Source organism: Coffea arabica, chromosome 1e, assembly GCF_036785885.1.
Source record: "Coffea arabica cultivar ET-39 chromosome 1e, Coffea Arabica ET-39 HiFi, whole genome shotgun sequence".
Classification (NCBI taxonomy): domain Eukaryota; kingdom Viridiplantae; phylum Streptophyta; class Magnoliopsida; order Gentianales; family Rubiaceae; genus Coffea; species Coffea arabica.
Window position 1 is genome coordinate 25,753,637 of NC_092311.1, and position 18,842 is coordinate 25,772,478.

Genomic DNA, 18,842 nt, shown 5'->3' on the forward strand with positions numbered 1-18,842 from the left:
ACTTATCATTTGAATTATGACATCATTGATTTATGACATCATTGAAATGAACTATTGTTAAACCGATTTGATTACTGATTTTACTGGTTACTCGCTGAGCTTCTAGCTCACCCCAAAAATATTTTATTCCCCTCCACAGGGCTCAAGGCGAAGAAAGGCTTGTAGTACTTATTCCTGTGATCGGATGAATTATCTCATGTGTACTTTGAATTTGGACTTCCTCTTGTATAATAGTTGGATCATGGATCAGAGTGGCGCAGTGGAAGCATGGACGCTTCGCTTTTGATATGTAATTATTTATTGGAGAATTTGATGTAATATTTGAGATTTATCTTGTAATTCATTTGAGTTATATTGAGATTTATCTTATATTTGTTTGAGGACTGTAGTGAGCGACTGAATCCCGGCGAGAGTTGGGCAGGCGGCCCGCCGAACCCTCGGGTTCGCCTTAAGGGGAGGTGGGGCTATCACAATGGCTAACTTGACAAGGGATGTCTTGAGATGCTATTCGACTAGGCAAATGCACTAATTCAAACTTACTGCGTACCCCTTCTGGAATCCCTTCATATTTCTTTTCCAATTCTATGTTCTGATGCAGTAGTTCAATTTTCTCCAAGTATTCTTGCTCCCTTGGTCCTTCCCAGTGCTCCTTTAATCCCTTTTGAAACTCTACTTCCTTTCGAATAATCTCTATTTTCTTATACAGATCAGTCACATTTATCGTCTCGTCGATTCACTTAACTCGATGATAGTTTGCCAGGCAAATCAAAGGAGCAGAATATGTAACTAATTGCAATTGAAAACTCTAGTCATATAACTTTTAAGTTCATTCTCTTCCAGTCCAATTACGAGGAATTAAACTTAGCTGTTCTCAAATGAGATAGACGCGAAAGTAGAGCACATGTGGGGCAATACTTCAAGATACTATGTCACTTATTCCTATTATGGGATCTTAACACAAGAAGTACCATTGCCATTTGTGTAGATAGTGAAACCCTAAAGCATACTTTATTTATCAAAAGTTCCACACCCTATCTCAAGTTTTTGCATACAGGTATAGAACCCAATTCTTTTCTCCAATCCCCATACATAATTTCAAAACTCTCGATCTCAACACTGTAATAATCAAGCCAAGTCCAGACTTTGACATTAGTGGATAGGTGTCAAGGAAATATAGGAAAGAATATCACAAGAGGGGTTGAAATATCCATATAGTTGCAATCAAACCGCCTCACATTCGAAATAAACACTTATCAAGTCTTCACAGTCATAGCAGAAGGAAATAGGTCTTCAGTGCAAATTTCTCGACGTACACTACAATCTAGCCACCGTTTATAGAAACCTTAACAGACTATTTCTAGGTTAATCCATGATAACTTCCGAGATCCATTCCTTCAATCAGTCCAATAACTAGGTCAAATGTTAGAATCTTCCGTGCCTTGACTTTTGCCATTTATACTTATCTCAAGTGCAATCAAGATACAGACCCTTATTCTAGGGCTCTCCACTTTTTGGTACTCAAGTACAGGAATCCACAATAAGGTAATTCACAACTCGAGCCGGCCGGTCCCAAGAGTAAATCACCCATATTAGAGATTCCTACCCGACGTACATATCTATTTCTCCCAAGTACCGTGATAAAGGGTTTATGCTTATAATAGTCATGATTCATAGCTTACGCCCAAAAACATCACTCGATCCCAAACTCACTCCGCGCAGAGACCACGCGAAACAACAAAAATATCTTCCATTCATTCAAACCAATTCTCGACAGCTTTGGGATCTGGTCCTCTAAGAAATTTAAGAGGAGCGAACTTTTGGATCTATTTCAGGGCCCTATCTTCATCTATTTCGGGGTCCTTTTGCTGGTTACCTGGTACTTGACCTTGCTGATCAACCAAACGGGCCAGTAAATCAGTCATACGATTGATAGCTGTAGCTACCTAGTCCCCTTCTCCACATTCGGGTCCTTGGTTCTAATTGACTACAACCCTTATTCCTCCTCTTAGTCCTGGACCTACCTAGATCCACACCCATGGCCCCAACCACATTTTCGTCTAGTCTCCATTATTACTCACTGGTCTAGGGCCCAAGTATTATAAGTAACGGGTAAGTATGTGTTGGTACATGACAGATACTTATTCGTTTTCAAAAGTCAAATAAAAATGAAATCGGAGTCACGATAAGTGAGTGAAAATGCAAAGCAGTTAAATGCCAATGACGAAATAAAGCCAAAGTCGAAGTCCATGCCAAGGTCAAAGTCAAAGTCAAAATCAAAGTCACAGTCACCGTCAAAGTCACAGTCACCGTCAAAGTCATAGTCACTGTCACAGTCAAAGTATTATACATTCAAAGGCTCATAGCAGTTGTTTACAAAATAACAAGACCAAAAGTATCAAGTACGAGCCTCAAAAATACCGATACAGCCCAACAGTCATATCAAGCAAAACCTTGTGTAAGTGGTCAAAAGAAAGCAATACAACTACCGAGTCACTACATCCTCTATCCTTTCTATGTATAGTAGGCAAAATCACCCAAAATAGTAGCCTAGAAGTGAAGGCTTAATCCGCCGCGAGACTAGCTGACCCCTCAGCCTGGGCAGGTTCTGCTCCTAACTCGCCTCCAATGTGGGAAGCCTCATCGCTCACATCTCCAAGTAAGTCATCACAAATGTTCAGAATCGATTCAACTCTATTCCACACTTTCATTGCCCCCTTAACCATACGCTCCTGAGTTTCTCCAAACTACGCACACAGATCATCAATCCTTTCATGGCCTTCAACCATATCATACTCGTGCTCCTTAATTCGATCGACTCGCATTTTAATAGTTTCCTTCAGTTGATTCACTTCAGCTTCAAGCCAAGCGTTGTCCCTTATGGCAACCTTCCGCCCCTTCACCACGGCCAACACTACTTCATCAGGGTAGATATAAGTATGACGGCACTTGCAACGCCTGTAGCGGTTAGATGGGCTTTAATAGGCTCTAACTTCTCCTGGCCTGATTTGATACTTAATCATCGGTAAGTCCCCACAGGAGGTCTCGCCAACCGGTCTATTGCTAAGGCCACTAGATCCGTCCACCCTACACAAAGTGTAAAGGAAACTTAAATACTCTTAAGGGGAAATTGTCAAATATAATCCTCAAATCAAAAATTTCTAATTCACTCCGGCCAATTCCAATCTAGGCCCTAATTTTTTTATCCCTACCAGCGGTCACTCAACTTTCAAACCAATCACGCAGTCCGGCATCCTAAACATTTAAGTTTAGGATACACTACAAAGATCTGAAACCTAAACTCTGATACGAACTGTGACAGCCCCACCTCTCCCTAGGGCGAACCCTAGGGTATCAGCGGATTGTCTGCCCAGCTCTCGCCGGGACTCAGTCGTTCAAAGTACTAATAACACAAATGAAACAGACGAGATATCTTCCAAGCAAGGGAATGAAACCCTGATTGAAACATAATCACTAATCCAACGTTCAGGCTTAGTATTTAGTTAACTAATTGTCTACTACCACTCCATACTCAAAATTACATAGTAGAAGTCGAACTTACGGATACAAGCTTACCAATCTGCATAAACAAAAGTTACAACCTCAAAACACAAGTACAAGTAAAATAAAGCTAAGAAAGCTCTTGATCAAGTTCCTTCCCGATCTGTTAAGGAAAACAAAGGGAGTGGAGTGAGCTAAAACCCAGTGAGGTTCCAAATAAAGCAAATAAACACATAGCCACATAAGGTCACAAAATAACCAAATAAACACCGGATAGTAGAATAACAGTTTAATCATAGTTCAATTCAAGGATACGGGTGACTTTCAAAAGCCAAAGATCCACTTGAGCTTGATCATAATTGCCTCCTGTTGACACTCCGTCAACACTTGTATGCACAGTATATAGGGTCCTTAGAACACCACTTTCACCAATTTCCATCCACCAATCAACCCCCTACCGGCCCTACCGGGCCCACACTCCATAAACAGTAGTTTGGTAATACTCGAGTATACCGATTTCCAGTGTACAGTAAACAGTCCTCAAGGTTTATCGGCCTTCTCGACCAAGCGCTTGCTGGCTCGATACAACCAACTCATCTATGAGGTTGGGTACCCAAACAGTAGCAGTAGTTGATGGGATATCGCCCAAACAACTCAATCATAGGCATTCATGGAGATATCACATCTCATAATAACATTATATAGAGCTCCAGTGAAAACAAGGGAGATCGAGTGCGATAAAGTACACACACGTCCCCATTTTATCAAAACAGTGTTTGGTTTAAACAGTAACAAATCAGGCATTTCAAGTATTCAAGTATATCACATAACAAGTGGTAGCAGGTAGTGGAACACTCACCTGACAAGCAAAGTAGTAATCAAACGTCAAGTGGCCTGGTTACGACCACCTTCGTTTCCCAATTCTAGGGCAACGAGTGAAATCGTTAACATTCAAGGTTCATTTCCACTCAAATGTAGGCTCATTAAGAGAGCAAGTGAGTGGTTAAAGTCATACAATTCATCATGTAAAGTTGGCCCAAAATACAGTAAAAGTTCATGAGAAACAAGTTTAACAAGTACAAGAAAGTTGGCCAAAAGAGAAATTTCATTTGAGCTTAAGAGTTCTTCACGGGTTGAACAGTCTTGCCCAAGCAGTCTCAGTAAAACAGTCATAACTCACTGTAGAAAAGTCAGAATTAGGTGCCGTCGGTGGCATTGGAAACTAGACTCAAAGGGCTTTCCAACGGTACCAAGCGCACACCATGGTTCGTCCCCCATCAAAAACAGTAGCTCAGACAAGTTGGCTATTTTTCCAACCCTGGATCAGTCTTGACCTTATTCCAAACTACTCTAGTTCTAGGTGCTAACTTCATTGGTTTTGATCCAAATTCACCCAAATCAGTCCTCAAATGTTTATATTCAAGAATTCAAGTCACCTAGGACCATAGGAGTTCAAGGTGTAACACATAAACATGATTAAGGGAACCATAACAATCCAATAATGAAAGGAACCCGAAAACAGTCCATACTTTTCCATGTTTGTTCAACCTTCATCCTTGCATGATTTTAACTTAACCCACATACCAAGTGTTAAATTGTACTCAAAAGAGGTTTAAAACATGTTAATACCTCATAAACAACTATGAACAAAGTGCAAACATTTCATCAAACACTTGGTAGGCATGCTAACCCAACTCATGCAAACATTTCATCAAACACTTGGTAGACATGCCAACCCAACTCATCTACTACTTGTTCTGATCCAAGAGATCAACCTCAAATTCAACCAAATCAACTTGTAGTTTGCCCAAAAGCTTAAGGCACATGTTAAAACACCATAAAATTATCTTTTAAAGTGTACTTACCTCTCTTGTAAGATGCTTGAACCACCAAGTCAACCCACCAAAATGAAGACTTCAAGCTTGAATCAAGCACCTATGTTGGAGTAAAATTTCTCACCAGTCCTAGATCTTTCTCCTTTGGTGTTTACTCTTACTCAACTAGGGTTGGAAGGCAAGACTATGGAGTTCTCTCTCTCCCTTACCAAGCCTCAAGAATTTCGGCCATAAGGAGGAAGAAAAAGGCCAAGTCTAATTTAAATTTGTCTCTCAACTCTTAGTCAACAAGATACTTGGCTAGGGTTTTGCCACACGGCCTCTTCTTGTCCACAATTTCTCTTCATTCTTTGAGTAGTGATATTTCAACCCTTCCAAATATACCAATACGTATTTAACCCCACCAACCTCTCACATAAAGTCCCTACCATAAATAAAAACCCCTTGGAAAAATGTAAGTGGTAGAAAAATGAAACTAACTCAAGAAAAAAACGTTTTACTTCAAATCAAAGGAAATGAAATGTAATGCATGGAAATTATTATAACACATAGGGAATATAATGTAAGAGCATATTATAAGTGATCTAAGTCTTAGAATAAGGCATGTAAATAAGGAAAAATTGTGTTTTTAAGTGAGGGTCAATACAAGGAAATTGTTGTAACACATGTAAAATACAATGCTCGGGCATATAATCATTGGTTTAAATCTTAAGACAAGTCATGTAGTTTAGAGAAATTATATTTTAAAGTGAGGGTTCTCACACAGTTTATTCTCAATTGAGGTTCTCTTTTCTTTCTTTTTTCCTTTTGCCTTTTGTCATTCCATTCATTTTTTGAAATTCTCCAAAATTTGTCGTAGTTTATTTTTAACTGAGACTTTCTTTTGTTCATTTCCTTTTCCTTCGGCCTTCCTTCAAACATTAAATTTGCCCCAATGTGAGGTTTTTCTATTTTCTTTTTCACAACTAAATTTGCCCTAATGTGGGATTTGCGATTCTCAGGGATTGACAAGCGAAATGATCCATTCTGCAAGTTCAAAAGGGATAACTAGGGATAGAATGTTTAATTGGAAAGGAAAAGGGCCTGACTTACATTCCATTCCTCGCATTAACCCTGAAAGAAAACTTTCATTTATCATATGATGAATTTCTTACGCTTATCCGATTTGATCGGTTGAGGAAAAACTTGTCCATCCATTTTTGCGAGAATAAGTGCTCCACCAGGCAATACCTTCTTAACAACAAAAGAACCTTGCCAATTTGGGACAAACTTTTTTTTTTGACCTCATCTTGCACCAACAGAAACTACCTTAACGCTTTGTCTTCTCGTCTGAATAGTCATGATTTGACCCTTTGATGGTAAGCATTGACCAATCCCTTTGATAATATTGACCATGACAGACTACATCTGCTTCTTATCAAGTGACCACTAATTTTTATTTCCTTAATCTTGATCCCAGTTCAACTTGAGTTTCTCTTTATACCATTCGGGTCTCTTTGAAACATTTTCGGATGTCTCTTTGCTGTTACTCTCATTTTAAAATCCAAATTCATATTCGTGAGATATCGAGATTGTTGCCATCAAATTTCGGAACAGTGATATCCAAGGGGTCAGAGGATTTTATTCTTGGCCATCTGAAAAGAATGCGTAAGTAACACAGTATATATAAAACTGTACAGTTTATTGAATTTCAAAATAAAGACCAAACTTAATAGCATGTTACTTGTTAAACAAGACGTGTTTTCAAAAGCCACTTGATTCAAAACTATTTACAAAAACATAGTTAAACAAAAGACACACGCATGAATGATTTTTATGAATTTTAACCAAAGAAAACTCCCCAAGGTTATCGAAACTCCCTTCAAGAGGGAGGGATCTCACTAGTTCGGGATTTTCAAATTTTCTCATTGGGGGTAAATGCCTCAAAGGTGCCCTTGTGTTCGGGAAAGAGATTCGTACTTATGCTCGGTCCTTGTTCTCCCCTTTTCCTTAACACTATATCTCCTGCTTCGATCATATCCTGAATTTTATGTTTCAACGCCCGGCAATTATTGATGGGATGCTTAGGAGCTCCAGAATGATAAGCGCAGACGGCTTGAGAGTCATAGTTAGAGGGAACATCCTTAGTATAGATCTTGGGAGGGATTACACCAATTTTTCCGGCAGTTTTGAGTTGTTCGTACAATTGATTGATGAATTGGCCCAAGTTGGTGAAGGTTCGATATGGTGGTTTTCGGATTTTACTATTTAGAGGATAAGCTTGGTTGTTTGGTTGAACAGATCTTGGATTATAAGGAGGACGAAGTTCTAGGGTGGCTATCCCCCCCCCTCAAGATGCAAGCGCGATAAACATAAACGAATGAAAGAAAATCACATACATTATCACATAAATGGATATCGAGACGATTATGTGTGTTAGATGCAAGAAACCCTAAAATAGGAAAAATGCAACCTAAATCCTCCAAATGTAATATATAAAAAGGTTAAAAGAAAAAAAATGTTTGATTAAATCAAATACTCGAACTCTCTAAGTCCCCAGTAGAGTAGCCAAGCAGTCGCGCCCCATTTTTAATGAAAAATAATAAAATTGCAGGTTTATCAAAATGAATTTTTGATTAAAAATGAGTGAAAATGAGTTTTTGATTTTTTTTAGAAAATAAATAAAGAAATGGGCCTAAATGGAACTTAAAGTGCGACGATTTTAACCCAAAAATAATAGTTTAAGAAAGGATTTTAATGAAAAAATAGGAGTCGCCACTTGGTATTGAGTTAAGGTGTACCAAGTCATCTAAAATGAATTTTTAAAGAAAAAATAGAGAAAACCCTTTTTAAACGACTCCAAATCTGCGAAAATCAAAAGAAAAGGGGTCGGGAGTTACATTTGAAAAAAGGAAAGATAAGAATAAAATCCAAGGCACCCTTTCAATCTAACCAAGGCTAGTTGCGTGATTTAGTAAAAAATTTTCTTAATTTAACCTAAGAATTTATCACATTTGGATGTCATTATATGGATGCAAAACCTAAATCTAGGAGGATATCGGAGGGTCGAAATATCTTTTCAAAATTTAATTGGTGCAAATCACATTAATTGTGATGCCCAAGAGTGACTCTTTGAAGAGGTCACGAATATGTAAAAATATGAGACTCGAAAAAAAGAAGAAGATAATAATTATACAAATATACATAATCTAAAGGAATGCATCATAACGGGTGCGGGGGACTAAGATTCATGACTCTATTTTCCTTTTTATAAAGGGAATACGAGCGTGCTAAGGTTAAGAAACCATATTCGTCCATATCCCATTTTTAAAGGGTTAATTCTCCTAATTTGTGGTCAAGCAAATGATCTAACCTATCTCTAATTTTTCTAAATGAGATGCAACTCTAACTGTTATATTTTATACATAAGGATAGGGGATATATAGGGAAATATTATGCAAAAGTGATAAGGATCCTAAAAAATGAAAAAATATGCATGAAATGTAATGATTTGACATACAAATATGATCTAACGTATGAACGGTTCCTAAGGGTTTAACATTGGACTAACCCTATGTCTATAAGGTCTCACTAGCATTGGACTAGTGAGAAATCGAAAAAAAACCCACAATTAGCGTTGGACTAGTGTGGTGGCGTCACACATTTATTACAATCAAATAAAACTTATAAAACATAATAAAGCAAAATAAATACATAAATCACATAAAACGCATAACACATAAGCATGATATCTAGATGCAAAATCCTAAGAAAACGAGTAACACGTAAACACACAAGCATGCAAAACACACAAAGCAAATAAAGCAAATAAAACCCTAACTATTACATTTGGGGGCCCTAACTACAATCTAAAGGGGGAAGGAATAAAATAAATAAATAAAATAAATACCTAACTATTACATTTTCTATTTAAATACATATCTTGAACCCCCCTAATTATTACAATTTGGCATTTAAATACCTTCCAAATAATTAAAAATTAAAATAATTATACAAAATTAAAACAAGTAAGGTGACTAAATAAATAAATGAAATAGCATAAAAACATTCAAAAAGCATGCAATTACACACATAGGAGCACATAAGTTCAAGTAAAATCAAAATAAAGAGTAAAGCATACCTCCCTTGAATTGGCGACCTAATGAAATGAAATTTCTCCTTTCTACCCTCCAACACACAAAACAAAATGATTAAGATACCACTTTAAATAACAAATAATCATAAGAGATGAAAATAAACATGAAATTGAACAATTAAACATTTAAATGAAAGTAAACAACCCATATTCAAAAAATTAAAACAAGCAAGGACCTAATTGAAACAATTAAAGAAGTGTGAGGGGTCAAATTATTATTACAAACATTAGAGGTCAAAAATTAAAATAAAAATTAAGGGTTTAAGATGAAGCCTATCAAAACTAAATGCTAAAATTCACAAAAATAAATCAAAACCCTCTCACCAAACCCCAATAAAAAAATATTACCCAAATCTAAACTATTTTTACAAAAATCCAAATAAAAAAACCATAAATCTATCAAAATTATTAAACCTTCAAATTTCATTCTAAAATTCAGAAATATTCTGTCCAAAGATCAAATTAAAGTCTGCCAAGGAAAAACAACATTTTAAAAGGGCAATATTGATTGATTTTTCTAATTTTTTGGGCCATAGTAGCATTAGGCAATAATTCGAGGGTCAAAATGTAATTTTTTGAAGATATTTCATGCAGCCTTTGAAGCTTCATCTTCTTTGTTAGGTTCTTTCTGTTGCAACTTTCTACCGCAACTTTGCGGCTTATCCAATTCAGATATCCAAAAACGAAATCAGCAAAACTCATCAATCAAAACCCACAATCACATTCCTACCATGAACGCGTAGCCATTGATGGACAAAGAAAATCATACGGAAACTGGCAAGGAAAAAAAAGAAAACACAAATCAGCTTCTGATGGAACCAACGATGGAACCATCAGGAGTCAAAACTTTCCAACTACGTCACCTAAACCACCAAACATCAAACCATTTCCAATCCCTGTGGGTAAGCTCGAACCATCACAGGCCAAAATTTTTTAACAACAGAGCTCACAAAAGAATAACTAGCAAACCCATATACAACCTAAGAAAATTCATGCGTTGGCTCAATAAAATCTCATAAAAAGTGTTAGATTAGCAAGTTTAAAAGGTATTCATTACCTGCAAGCAGTTACAGACTGAATTAACGTGAGGAAAATGAGGAGCTTGGGCCTGGAGTGTTGGATATGAAGCGGAAAATTTCGTCCGCAGTTCCTCTAGTCTGGTGAAGCAGGCAAGTTGAGGTCTCAATTTGAGGGTGCTACAATGTCTTTCTCTGAAAATTTATACCATGAAACTTCCTACCCAAACACCATAGATTATCCAGGAAAAGAAATTTTCCCAATAAAAGCACTATTGAGACCAGAAATAAGCAAGAAATAGGGCTCAATAATCAGCCCAGACACCGTAGATTATCCAGGAAAAGAAATTTTCCCAAAAAAAAACACTATTGAGACCAGAAATGAGCAAGAAATAGGGCTCAATAATCAGCCTTGGCTCACCAATTTTGCAGAAATTTTTCTACACTTTTCCTCTCTTCTCCCGCGATTTTCCTTTTGTATTTCTTCCTCTTTTCTTTTGTTTTTCTTCTTGTTTTTCCCTCTGATCTTCCCCAGACTTTCCCCCTCTCTCTTTCCTTTCTTTTTTTCCTCCTTTTTTCCTTCCTCTCTTTTTCTCTTTTCTTCTTCCCCGAAACCCTCTTTTCCTCCTCTGCCCGAAGCCTCTCTCTTTTCTCTCTCACCAGAATCTCTTCCTTGTTTCCCTTGCTTTTCCCTTTTTTTTTTGCCCATGACCTTTTCCCTTAGTTTTCTTCCTCCCCTCCTTTGTTTCTTTCCCCGATTTCCCCTTGTTGCCCGTAGCTTTTTTCTTGCTTATTTTCTTTTTTTCACCGCCAGCCCCTTTTTCCATTTTCTTTTGTTTGTTTTTTTCTTCAAATTTTCCTAGGCTCAACACTTGTCTTGCCACCTACCCCCCTCTTGCATGTGTTGTCAAAAGAAAGAGGCACTTGTCTCATGCTCCCCTAACACACTTGTCTAATGCTCCTCTAACACACTTGTCTACCATGCATACCCTCCACCTATCTTCTTATTTTTATTTATTTATTATATTTTTTTTTTAAAATCAATTTAGGTAAACAAAAATGTTAATTCTTAATTGCAAATGCATTGCAAAATTTTCATTTATTTTAAAGAAATTGAATCTAAAACAAATTTTTTTGAATTTTTGTGAGAATTTTTCCTTTTCAGAAATTTAATGCAAAAATATCTTAAAAATAAAAATGATGAATCTAATTTATAAAAATAAGCAAAAATTCACTAACAATCATTTTGCAAACTTAATTAATTAAAATAAAATAAAATAAAAATAGAATGAAAACAAGAATAAATAATAAGAAATAAAGCTAAAATTTAAATTAAATAAAATTGAAATTTTGGTGTCTACAGTACAAAAAACTGGATAAGAACCTCTATGAAGAGCTAACAAATTGAGAAGGACCGAACATAAGGACGATATTGGTAAGCTACCAGAATAGCTTAGTTCCTCATTTCTCTCCTCTCTATTACTCTCCTAAGCAAAGCTGCAATAACAGGAAAACTTATGCAGACACACAAACTAATATTGATAATACCCTGTATACTACTCCAAAACCGCCGCCTCCTATTCTGTTTTGAGGGGCGAAAGTGTCTTGTTGTTGACCTCAAAGAGTTGTATGAGAATAGCCTGACATTGCTGGTAGCAAGCTCCAACCATGCAGAAGCAGATAGAAAACCAGAGAATCAGAAGTGATCAAATACAAAATCATGGAAAAGAGTTGTAGATCAGTATACGCACTATTCAGATAAAACCAAAACGCCCATCCTAAAATATGCAGCAGGTTATAAATCTCGTAAAACAAATTTAGGTTCTTATATCTTTGAACTGAAACTGTTATCTAAGTTGTGAGGAGCTAAAGGCACTTATGTCCCGCTTAGATTAAGCTCAAACTGAAACCTGACTTTGGAGCTTTATTTCTTACCATGTATGCTAACTTTTTTCTGAACCAAACAACTCTAAACTGGGTAACATAGCTATCTTAAGAATACATGGATCGGCTCCACTTATCAAGTTAAAAAAAACAGATGTTTCCTAAAGACGCATAGTTATGATGAGAAGCTTGAAGGTTACGATTGCCTGGGGAATATCTAGAGTTGAAAATTGGAAATCAGGAAAGATAAATTCAAGTTCGATTGCTTATTCGTAAATTGTTAAAGTTTTGAGCATGATATTAACAGCCTAATTTGTAGTTCAAGTTTGGAGACATTTGCTTTAGAAGATGATAACTAATGAAAATTTTCATGGCAAATCCCTTTTCACTCATTAATACCTCTCCTTTTCATGCGGACAACACGAAAATCCCTGAAGAAAACAGAAATGGCCTATAGAGTATTTCACTTTCAACAAGAATGTTAAATCCAATCAACAAAATTATCACCATGCTCAAATTCAGCAATATTTGGAAAGAACCTCCATTCAAGCCTAAACCAAAAATTGAAATATTCTTGGTTCTTACCTCGTGGCACATGTGCTTTATTTGTTTCCTTGCAAGAACCAAATGCACTGAAACAGCTACTAAACCCCATCCCTCCGTTTACTCATCTGATGACAAGACCCCACCAAGAAAAATCTTACAATCATTGATGCACCTGCTTCAAATCCAGACCCATTACTTCGTAAGATAAGACAACAGAGTAGGAAAACCCCATTGAGGAAAAAAAAAATGGGCAAACCTTCACCCAACTTCCCGTAGGTTGTCTTGGACGGCAAAGGAGGATTTTACTAGAATTTGGGTGTTGGTGAATAAAGAATTGAACTATACCTAGGAAGATGGGATAGGGAAATGAAAGGGCAGAGAAGGGAGAGGAAGTGTGAGGAAGAGTGGCGGGGATGAAAGGCGGGTCAGCTTAGGGTTAGAAAAAAGGGAAAAGGAAGAGTGCTTTAATTGTTCCCTTTCTCTGTTTCCTCCAAGCAAGGATGGTCCGGAGATCTAGAGGAGTCGAGGCTATGAAGGGCGAGGGTCTGGGTCCGGACGGTTTGGAGATCTAGGGAGGAAAGGCAGTGAGAGATGCTGATGATAGCGAGGATCTTGCTACGGAATTGAAAGGCCTCCCAATGGCTGAGAGATAAACGAGAGGAAGAAGGTGTGGCGGTGGAGGAGAAATGGAGAAAAGAAAAGAAACAGCGAGGAAGACAAATGCAATGGAAAGTGAAGGATGCAAGGGTTGGAGGGTGATCTAACGAGGCTGAACTTGAAGCAGAAGGAGGCGAAAGAGGAATCCCAGGGCTGGTGGGAGAAAGCGGACCTGTGATGCTGGGTAGAAAAGGAGCCGATAGAGGAGAGGGAGACAGTCTGTTGGCGGAGGAGGAGGAGGAGCGAATAGACAAAGTATGAGGATGTATGTAACCCTAGAGGAAAGGACAGAGAAATGGAGAGAGGAGAAAAAGCTTGCCACGGAATAGGGAGGAGAGGAGGGAAAAACGGGAATGGAAGAGAAGAGAGGAAAGAAAGAAAGAGTCTGACCCATGCAATGCGCCAAAAAAAAAAAGGAACGAAATATGAGGTCACGTGAGGACGACGAAATCACGTGCAGAACGACCAGAGCTTGGCTCTTTTATTACTTACTAGGAGGGGATCACTGCGCGATGCGCGGTGTTAATTTCATGCTGCCCAGAAAATGCCCAGATTTTCAAGTGGAGATATCATAAATCGTATGCATTGCATTTAAGTTATTTGGTTATAAAATGATTAAGCTTTTAAATAAGCAATGTTGTAAGAAAATGTGAGTAAATAAAGGTTTGCATCTAACATGGTGTCAAGAAAAAGAGCGAAAAGAAAATAATTGAGGCGAATAAAATTGAAGCTCATAGTATGATTTTGCTTCATGTAGAGATGGGATGAAGTGTTGGGAGAAGTAAATGGGAGATTCAAAAATATTAAACAATGAGTAAACACTATTAATTTTTTCTATTATTCTGTGGAGGATTGATTATCCGTGGTGTTTTTAAATTTACAACGAGCATTAATATTGATGTTGTTCAATCGTTTCTATATTGTTTATCCAATTCTTTGCATGTAACATGAAAATCGGAACAACTAACGCAACAACTCTAGTCAGGAGAATGGAAGTGTGACACATGGTATGACGTAGGTGTACACTGAGAATGAAGGGGGTTCATATTTTTGAAAATGGATCCTCCGTGCAACAATCTATCTTCACAGTCAATAGAAACGTTCCCTAACCGAAGTTTATTGTTGGGAGAATGAAATAACCAGTTGACAAATAAAAAGGCGGAATTCTTGGCGCACTTGAGTTTCATGCCATAACAGGCCATTTATATGAAATTAATTACTGATTATGCGGAAAAAGGTAGCAGGAAAACGATGAAAGCATGCAAATTGCCCAATCCTAGCCATCTAACTTGCAAATTGTTGTGATGACAGATGTTGAATTATTTGAGGCCATACAATTAGGAGGCATATAATTAGTAAAAAGAATTATTGAATTAAAGAGGTAAGTGAAAATTGCAATTCAGTGTCATTGAGAATACAACACACCGTAATTGGACAAAATTAGGAAGTACATAATAGGTCCAATATACACAATATGATGCATTGAAACAAAAGTTGGTCACTATCTTTACAAACAAAACCTCTTATTTAAAATGTAAAAGGTACATAATGTCTACAATAATATGTATCCAAAAATGAGGCTAATAAATAATCACTGTAGATCCATGCAGGGCAGACATAGAAATAATTCCAATCTTGATTCTAGGGGTGCATGACACTTCAATCATGATAATGCAAGGGAAACGGTAAGAGTTCTTCCACTCTTCGGGCTTTGACTCATTGCTAAGCAAAACAAGCCAAACAAATCATTAAGCATTCTCTCAAATAATTTACTTAATTTGAACTCAAGCCACACAATCAAATAACAGTAAGTATAAAGATATCTGATTGGGCCTAGAACAACAAAGCCTAAAGAAGTGTCAGATGTTTTAAATGAGGTCCTTTAATCTCCATATCTTGACTAATAACCTGCACATAGAGCAGCAGAAACATATTCCAAGGAAAGTGAAGAAAATTCTCTTAACAAATTTAGCAAGTCAGCAAAATGTTGAACACAAAGTCATAGCTCAGGAAATCCTCATCAATCCATTTTAGCTGTGAGGAGTAAAGACAAGTTACATTAAATAGCTATCAATGATACAGTCAACCAAACACAGTAGCTCTAGTATGGTAAAAGAATATTGAAATGGTCAAATAATAGTGAATTTCCCAAAGAATAGGAAACTTAAATGACCAATGCCTATCTTAGGGCCAAGTAACCCAAGGGTCTTTTCTTGAAACTCAATCTCTAGCTTTTTCTTAACATTTTAATCATTACAGTAATGACCATAATGATTTCAGTATCAGTATTTCAACTTGCACTTCTTTGCACACCTTTCTTCTTTTCTTTTACGTCCCTGCTCATACTACCAATGCCTCTCATCCTTTTTTCAACAAGTTTATACCCATAAATATTGAAGTTCAAGAAATGAACCCAAAAGTTAAAGATGAAATATACAAATTTATTACCAAGTAAAACTTACTCTAACAACAAAAGTGTAATCAATCTATAAAATTCATCAATGAAAAGAAACTAATGATTCGTTATTCAAAAGCCCACCAAAAGAAGATGACATTTTCACACTACAAAATAGTCTATCTAGATTGCCAAATAAGGAAGCTGACATGCTATGGAGTTCCAAATATGGATGTGCATAATATCTGCTCAACCAACTCACCTAGTTTAAGATATTCTCACCTATCAATTAAATAGAAACTCAATTAATTTGAACTTATACTATCATTAAAACCCAAAAAAGGAAAAACAACAATAAAAGGTGAACAAACACCTACTTAAAGGCTATCTTCACCATTTGTTTATTCCTGGACCATAAATAAAGATTGCTTCTTCCTGTAGTGGATACTAGAAAAAGAAGAAAGAAGAAAGAAAAGGCCAGAGATAAAAATCTGATGGGGAAAAATTTATCCCTGAGAAATTTCAATGGCAAAGTACCTTCGGTTGTGTAGACAATCATCTCTCTAGTCTTACTCTCAAACATATACTACTTTAGAAATATTGACTTGTCCTAAAAGATGCAGAGACAGAAATTGCATGAAGACCAGGTCCCATAATCAATGAAAAAACAAGAAAAGAACAAAAGGATTCAACTTTTAACCATTGCAAAAAATGATTCCTGAACCAGCTTAGAGGTTTCTTCGGAAAATCTTTAAACTTCTCTGCAAAAGTGAAAGTGAAAAGTCTTAACCTCGACCCTTTTGTTCCATATTAGTTAATGTTATTTATCATTTAACTTCTGATTTAACAAATGCACTTGGTATAATTTTGGCAGATTTCATTTTGATAGGTAAAAGGATTCACTCAAAGCTAGTATTTAAAAGAAGAATATTAAAATCTAAAAAAAAAAGGCCCAAAGTACCGTGAAAAAAATAGGAGCAAGAGCTTTACCACAATTTTTTGCCATCCTCCACAAACCTCTGTCATAGAGGGAAAGGTCACAAATTGAAAAGGGAAACAAACCAAAGCAAAAAACTTGTGGGCTAAAAAGTTTCTTACCACAGAGGTTGTTCTTCCTTTTCTTCCTCACTCTGTAAAAATGCAAATTGTAATATGAGAGTATAAACGAAGTAAAAAGATGGGAAAAATCACAGATGAATGTGCGCCAAGAAAAGAAGCAATCAGTGTTTCTATAACAGGGGCTCTACAATGCATAGGTGTTTTAGGGATTAAATGCTTCTAGAATGCTTTAAGAAAACACTATAACTCGTACTTTCTGTCAAACAGCACTAGAAAAAATGTTTACAGAGGAAAATAGGAAATGTTCATGCCTATTTTTTAGTTAAAACCCAATAAATTCATCTTCCTTTCTATAAAAATAATAGTATAATCCAATAAAATAAAAAGACAAAATAAAAACTTCAAGTGATTTGAGAGTAGAGACCGAAATTAAAAGGACAAAGTTTTTATCGGCAAAAAATAAATAAACAAATAAATCAATAGATAAATAAAGTAGAACAGACCTTTGGAGGACAAAAAAGGATGGAATATATCCACAAGTACTTGCATTTGCATCCCATAAAACTTGTCATCTTTTTCCTGCAAAGATAATACTATAAAAATTAGGAAATCAGATAATAAAACATAAGACACATAAAATAAAATAAACAATCTTAAGATATAAAGATTAGAAGATCAAAGTTCTTATCGCTAAGAAAATAATTGAGTAACAGAGATATTAAACCAAGCGTTATTAATTTTTAAGCAAATAAAAACCATTGGAAGAACAGAGAAAAGTTGAGTAAATCTACAGGTTATTTGTAGCTCATCTCATCTAAAAAGATCAGAAACAAAAGCCAGAAAATTGAAGGTCATTTGTGGTTGTTGTTGACCTTAATTTTTTATTAAAAGAAACTTTAAATGGGGATTTGATAAGGAATCAAGAAAAAGCATTAGTACATCCGTTAGGAGAGGGTGTTAGCAAAACACCCTGACAAATAGTTGATGGCAATAAATAGAACGGGAAGTTGATGACAAATAGTTGAGCAAGCGAAAGGGAGATCACCTCTGACAGAGCAGGGACAGAAGAAATGGGGTGAATGGTTTTCCGATGAAAGGAAAGTGAAAGTGAAGATGAATAACCAAAGTTGGCATGCTTGTTCAGGTATCCAAGAAAACGAATTTCTGGTCTACTCCGGGCAGCAGCAGGTCTTGTTGTCGGAGCTTGGCACCAAAAACCGGTACTGGTATGCTCGTCTCTCGGACTCTGATTCTCCACCTATACAAGTAGCTTCGCGGATGAAGCTGCCAGAGTCTCATGCGTTTAGGAGCTTCATATCCAAACCAACTCTAACAAGGGAAAAAAATCAGTTAGAATCATATAATTGAAAAAAAAAAAAGGAAAGAGAAGAAAGGGAAAAGGTGGGAGGGGGGAAACGGGAAGGAAAAACAGAGGAAAAAGGACCAAATAAAAAACAACAAAAAGGAACAAAGGAACAAAGAAAAGAAAAGAAAAATGGAAGGGGAGAGGAGAGGAGCTCTGGAGAGCAACGAAGCGACGGAAATGAATGAGGGGAAAGAAAACAAGGGAAGCCCTAAAACAAAATTTTTGGCACGTGAGAAACACATGATGGACGACCACTATCCAGCCAATAAAACTTGGCCACGTCAGCACAACAACCACCATTTTTAAAAGATTCATTCGCGCTTTTACTATATAGGTTGATAATAATAATAATAATTAATGTAGATAAAATTACTATTTTTTATTAGCCAAAAAAAATTGAGGAACAGTGTTTTTAGGCCGGTTATAGTGCGATTGTTAGCAAGTTTTGGGG

At 36.5% G+C, this 18,842-nt stretch overlaps 2 long non-coding RNA genes across 3 annotated transcripts; both read right to left on the reverse strand.

The window, feature by feature from the left end:
- Positions 1–6,348: 6,348 nt before the first annotated feature.
- LOC140008936 (uncharacterized) lies at positions 6,349–11,267 on the reverse strand. Its single transcript, XR_011816268.1, has 3 exons — positions 10,526–11,267; positions 9,454–9,495; positions 6,349–6,967 (listed from the first exon to the last, which is right to left on the reverse strand). It is a non-coding gene; the product is annotated as an uncharacterized lncRNA (long non-coding RNA).
- A 3,759-nt stretch (positions 11,268–15,026) lies between these two features.
- Positions 15,027–18,581, reverse strand: LOC140008937 (uncharacterized). 2 transcript variants are annotated; one of them, XR_011816270.1, is made up of 4 exons: positions 18,071–18,581; positions 17,529–17,604; positions 17,065–17,096; positions 15,027–16,985 (listed from the first exon to the last, which is right to left on the reverse strand). It is a non-coding gene; the product is annotated as an uncharacterized lncRNA (long non-coding RNA). The 2 variants fall into 2 exon arrangements; XR_011816269.1 differs by having other exon boundaries at positions 15,027–17,096.
- Positions 18,582–18,842: the final 261 nt, after the last annotated feature.